This window comes from Eleutherodactylus coqui, chromosome 3 (genome assembly GCF_035609145.1).
Source record: "Eleutherodactylus coqui strain aEleCoq1 chromosome 3, aEleCoq1.hap1, whole genome shotgun sequence".
Classification (NCBI taxonomy): domain Eukaryota; kingdom Metazoa; phylum Chordata; class Amphibia; order Anura; family Eleutherodactylidae; genus Eleutherodactylus; species Eleutherodactylus coqui.
This window is the reverse complement of record NC_089839.1, coordinates 123,931,559-123,937,558: the sequence shown is the minus strand read 5'-3', so window position 1 is coordinate 123,937,558 and position 6,000 is coordinate 123,931,559. Positions and strand designations below refer to the sequence as shown.

At 49.5% G+C, this 6,000-nt stretch overlaps 1 long non-coding RNA gene across 1 annotated transcript in view; it reads left to right on the top strand.

Moving 5' to 3' along the window:
* The first annotated feature begins 2,206 nt into the window (after nucleotides 1-2,206).
* LOC136620943 (uncharacterized) overlaps nucleotides 2,207-6,000 on the top strand; it is a 48,322-nt gene continuing 44,528 nt past the window's right edge. Inside the window, exon 1 of the long non-coding RNA XR_010791200.1 lies at nucleotides 2,207-2,386. This is a non-coding gene — a long non-coding RNA (uncharacterized lncRNA). The remainder of the gene's footprint in view (nucleotides 2,387-6,000) is intronic.

The following is a 6,000-nucleotide window of genomic DNA, read 5'->3' as shown; positions in this document are numbered from 1 at the left end:
CAGCACCCCCAGAAGTCTATGTGACAGCACCCAACAGCGGCAGGTCTATGTGACAGCACCCACACCCCCGCAAGAAGTCTGTGACAGCACCCAACAGTGACCCCCGGTAAGAAGTCTGGGGCAGCACACCCCACCGCAACAAGTCTATGTGACAGCACACCCCACCATGACAAGTCTATGTGACAGCACTACGACCCTGGTAAGAAGACTATGTGGCAGCACACTCCACCGCGGCAAGTCTATGTAACAGCACACTCCACCGCGACAAGTCTATGTGACAGCACCCAACAGCGACAAGTCTATGTGACAGCAAACAGCACAGCGACAAGTCTATGTGACAGCACCACGACCCTGGTAAGAAGACTATGTGGCAGCACACCCCACCGCGGCAAGTCTGTGTGACAGCGCGCCCCGCCGCGCCGCGTCTGTGTGACAGCGTGCCCCGCACAGCCGCGTCTGTGGTGTGACAGCGCGCCGCGACAAGTGTATGCGACAGCACCACGACCCCGGTAAGAAGTCTATGTGGCAGCACACCCCACCGCGACAAGTCTATGCGACAGCACACCCCACCATGGCAAGTCTATGCGACAGCACCACGACCCCGGTAACAAGTCTATGCGGCAGCACACCCCACCTCGACAAGTCTATGCGGCAGCACACCCCACCTCGACAAGTCTATGCGGCAGCACACCCCACCTCGACAAGTCTATGCGGCAGCACACCCCACCATGACAAGTCTATGCGGCAGCACACCCCACCATGACAAGTCTATGCGGCAGCGCACCCCACCGCGGCAAGTCTATGCGGCAGCACATTCCACCTTGACAAGTCTATGTGACAGCACCACGACCCCGGTAAGAAGTCTATGCGACGGCGCACCCCACCGCGACGAGTCTATGCGACGGCGCACCCCACCGCGACGAGTCTATGCGACGGCGCACCCCACCGCGACGAGTCTATGCGACGGCGCACCCCACCGCGACGAGTCTATGCGACGGCGCACCCCACCGCGACGAGTCTATGCGACGGCGCACCCCACCGCGACGAGTCTATGCGACGGCGCACCCCACCGCGGCGAGTCTATGCGACGGCGCACCCCACCGCGGCGAGTCTATGCGACGGCGCACCCCACCGCGGCGAGTCTATGCGATGGCGCACCCCACCGCGGCGAGTCTATGCGACGGCGCACCCCACCGCGGCGAGTCTATGCGACGGCGCACCCCACCGCGGCGAGTCTATGCGACGGCGCACCCCACCGCGGCGAGTGTATGCGACGGCGCACCCCACCGCGGCGAGTCTATGCGACGGCGCACCCCACCGCGGCGAGTCTATGCGGCGGCGCACCCCACCGCGGCGAGTCTATGCGGCGGCGAGTCTATGCGGCGGCGCACCCCACCGCGGCGAGTCTATGTAGCTCCAAGGCAACAAGTCTATGATAGCTCAGCGCCCGCACCCCCCCCTACTGACAGCTCGCACCCGCACGGCCCTCCGGCTAGTGACAGCTCAGAACCTGCACCCCCCCCCCCCCCGTGACTACTGACAGCTCGCACCCACACCCCACCCCCCGTGACTACTGACAGCTCGCACCTGCACCCGCCCAACTAGTGACAGTTCAGCGCCTGCACCCCCCCTCCGACTAGTGACAGCTCAGCGCCTGCACCCCCTGCTGCTACTAACAGCTCAGCGCCTGCACCCCCCCGTGACTACTGACAGCTCGCACCCGCACTTCCCCCTGACTAGTGACAGCTCAGCGCCTGCAACCCCCGGCTGGGACTACTGACAGCTCGCACCCGCACCCCCTTGGACTACTGACAGCTCGCACCCACCGAACTCCAACGCCTCTACTGACAGCTGGCACCCGCAACCCCCGCGACTGACAGCTCGCACCCACAGCCCCCCGACTAGTGACAGCTCAGCGCCTGCCCCCCCGCGACTACTGACACCATGCCCCCCCCCGACTAGTGACAGCTCAGCGCCTGCCCCCCCCCCCCTAAAGGTAAGTGAATAACTTATGTTTGCCTAATTTACAATGCACAATGTATATTACAATTATATAAAGTGCATTGTATTGGGCAAACAGAAGTGATGACATGAATTCCTTATACATTCCACGATCTCTTGTGTGGTGAAACATGAACGCATGCCATTTAAAAAAAACAAAAAAAAACCTGAAGCTCGTGACTCCACCCTATGTTTAAATTCCAGTGTTTCCATACACAAAAATTGTTTGAGTTGGTGTGTTATGTCTGAGTTTTGGAGTTAGTGGCTGAAGCCATTGTGTTAATAGGCAACATTTGCTTACTATAGGAGCAGCATGGATGAAATGCCTTGATTGCAGTTTTAGCAGGGAGAAAATGACACATAAAAACCTGGGGTGTCGATAGTGGTAAGAATTTTTCGACCTTGTCTATTAGTCTTATCTCTATCCAATCAGTTGCATCCATTTAAGGTGCAAATCCTCATTTTTATGTGCACTATAGAAAAAAAAGCTGCCTTTAAAATGACCTATTTGCAAAAATATGAAATTTTTATTTTTTTCTCCTCTGAATTTTATTAACTCCTGAAAAAAAACCTGTGGGGTCAAAATATTAATGACACCCCTCAGTGGCTTGAATTTAAAATGAATTTTAAATAATTTTTACATTTGTTTCCTAAATGGTTAAAAAAACTAAATGTGCTTCCAGAATAAAGTAAACAGATGGATATAATTATAATATTTATTTGTATAGTTCCAACTTATTTCGCAGCATTTTCAAGCATGGGAGAACACAGACAATACAATTACATGTGATATACAATCAGTTTGAAACAAACCAGATGTGGGTGATACAAGAGGTACAAGGTGTGGTAAGGCTTTGGAAGAACACAGGCCGTACGGGAATTACATGTGGAAATCATTTATTCAGAAGCAAACCAGGTGGGAGCTGTAAGGAGGTGCAGGGGTAGAAGTTGTATGCAGTAAGGAAGGTGTGGGGAGCCATAGGGAGGGGCAGGGGAACTAGATCAGGAGATTTGGTATGCTTCCTTGAAGGAGAGCATTTTTAAGGCGCGTCTGAAGTTTTGTGCATCAGGAATTGTCTGTATGCCTTGGAGTAGAGCGTTCCAGAGGATGGGTGCTGCACTGGTGAAGTCCTGTAGGCAAAGTCCTGTGAGATTTTTATAAGAGGAGTGTTCAGTCTGAGTGTGGTAGCAGATTGGAGTGTGCGGCCTGGGTAGTGTATAGACAGGAGGGAAGCGAAGTAAGGTGGCGCGGCGCCATGGAGAGCTCGGTTGGCGAGGAGGAGGAGTTTAAATTTAGTTCTGTAGTGGATGGGCAGCCAGTGCAGTGACTGGTATAGTGCAGGGTGCGTTTGAGAAATGGCTGGATAGAAAAATGAGCCTAGCTGCCGCATTGCGTATGGATTGGAGAGGGGAGAGTCTGGTGTGGGGAAGGCCAATGAATAGAGAGTTGCAGTAGTCGAGTCGGGAGTGGATGAGGGCGACAACGAGTGTTTTAGGCAGGTCTGTAGTGAGGAACGGATGGATTTTAGCAATATTTCATATATCTTATCAAAAAATCGTACAGTATGTTTGCACATTTGACATATTGCAGTTGAAAATGTGAAAATATTTTTTTCAAAATGTTCCCAATATTGCTGATTTAATAAATATACACATTCTATTGATCTATTTTTACCACCTCAATGAAGTACAATTTGTGCTAAAAAACAAAGTCAGAATTACTTGGATATGCAAAATCTTTACAGAGTTATTCTTTGTTAAAGTGACACATGGCAGATTTTCAAAATTTGGCTTGGTTATTAAGAAGCAAACAGACTTGGTCACTAAGCGTTTAACCCCTTAAGGACATGGCCTATTTTGGGCATAAGGACGCAATGATTTCTGGGGGAATTTCCATCTCCACTTTTCAAAAGCAATAACTTTTATTTTTGCATCAACATGGCTGTATGTGGGCTTGTTTTTTGCGTTGCGAACTGTAGTATCTATTGGCGCCATTTTTGGGTACATTGACTAGATTATAAAACTTTTATAAATCTTTTTTATGATAGCAGGGAGAGAAAACACAAATTCTGCCATTGTTTTTTTTTCAGCATTGATCATGCAGCATAAATGACACAATACATTTTTTTTTCTGCGGGTTGGTACGATTGCAAAGATACTAAAATTATTCCTTTTTTAAGCCTTTTCCACAATGAAAACCCTTTTTTGGGAATACTTTTTTCTAAAGTCCTATAACTTTTTTTTTTTTTTTTCCATGGATGGAGCTATGTGTGGGCTTGTGTTTTGTGTGAAGTGCTGTAGTTTTTATGGGTACCATTTTGGCGGTACATATGGCTTTTTTGGTCACTTTTCTTGCATTTATCAGGAGGCAAAATGAAAAAATAAGCATTTTGCCTCAGCTTTTTATTTATTTTTTTTATTTTTAGGCTTTTTGCCATGCAGGATAAAAAGTGTGTGCAATTTGTTGTAGGAGTTATTACGGATATGACAACAGTATTTGTGGTATTTATTTATTATACTAATAAGGAAAAAAGCACAAAAAAGGGATTTGATTATACATTTTTAAAATTTTGACACTTATGATCCCTATGGTAAAGCATTGCAAGACTTTTGTCCTACAATGCCTTATTACTTGTAATAGCGATCATAGGCAATGGTAAAGCAGGACACCTGTATCTGGCATCCTGTTGCCATGGCCATCCATCGGTCCTCTGTGATTACGTTGTGGGGGGCTGATGTCACATAGGGAGCGTGCTCCCTCTGTGAACCCTTTACATGCAACAATCTGTGGTCACTGTTCTGATGCGCCACTGCTGTTGCAGTGGTAGGCTGGCTTCTGCTAGACCCAGGACCGCGTGATCTGACCCTGTATGCATAAGCCTCTCCTGCCTCCAGGGATCATTTAGAGGTCTCACCAGCAGTGGAGTGGAGTTGCAGCCTAGTAGGCCTGAAAGCCCCAGGTTCAATTACCGGGTGCTGGCGCTCGGGGAGAGCCCAGCTGGAGTCCTCCTGCCCAGTGGATCAAAGAGGGAAGCGGTCCGGAAGCCTATGAAGGGACAACGCAGCTGCTTTCTTCCTCCATTGCAGCTGGATGAGTGAAGCTGCCACTGGCAGCTTCACCGGTAGGGACCCAGCCTGTGACATAGCCTCTGCTCCAGGCTCTCTGCACAGCAGTCCCAGTGCTCCATGGATATTTGACTGCCAGGGACAGTGCTAAACCCACTGCCATATATTCCAATGTGGGCATCTGCTATCTTTGAGCTGGGGATATTGGGTTAACATCCCACTTGCATTGCCCTGCAGCTGTGGAGCTCTCTGAAGAGGAGAGAAAAAAGCACAAAGGGATAGAGAGGGGGAGACAGAGGTAGTGGAGAAGAGGGAAAGAGAAGTGCAGGCCCAGTGGAGTGCCCCTAAATATACAGTACCTCAAGTCTAGAGTGGTAAAGCTGTCCACTGCTCCCTTTCTCCTTACCTGTATGACCAGCTGAAGCCTGTGGACTGAAGAGTAAAGGAAGCGCAGGTCTGCAGGTGAAGTGAGAAAGAAGCTGTTAACTGGCAGAAATAAGACTTCTGCCACCAACAAATGTTCTTTTACTGGAAGGACACGCTGCATTATATCCTTGCTATGAAACATTGAGCTTGAAATTGTAAGCACAGTAATAGACTGCAGCCTACATGACAGGCTCATAAGGATATACATTCTGCACTTGGCTATGTGCAAGATCCCTGAGATGCAGTACACAAATAAAATTCCCAGAGGATTTCCCCTGTTATACTATAACATGTCTGACCAGGTGACGACTTCACTTCTGGCTACGATCTTGTATACTTATTAAATGCCTCCTGTCTTCATGGCTGCTACAAAGCAAACGAAACTCCCTAATAGGGTGCAGCAGAATGCGAAACCTGGTGCTATGGCAGATGCCCAACCTCTTACACCCAGTACACCTCCAGGTTCTCCCTCTGGACACAGTGCTCCAAGTCTAACTGTTGCAGATG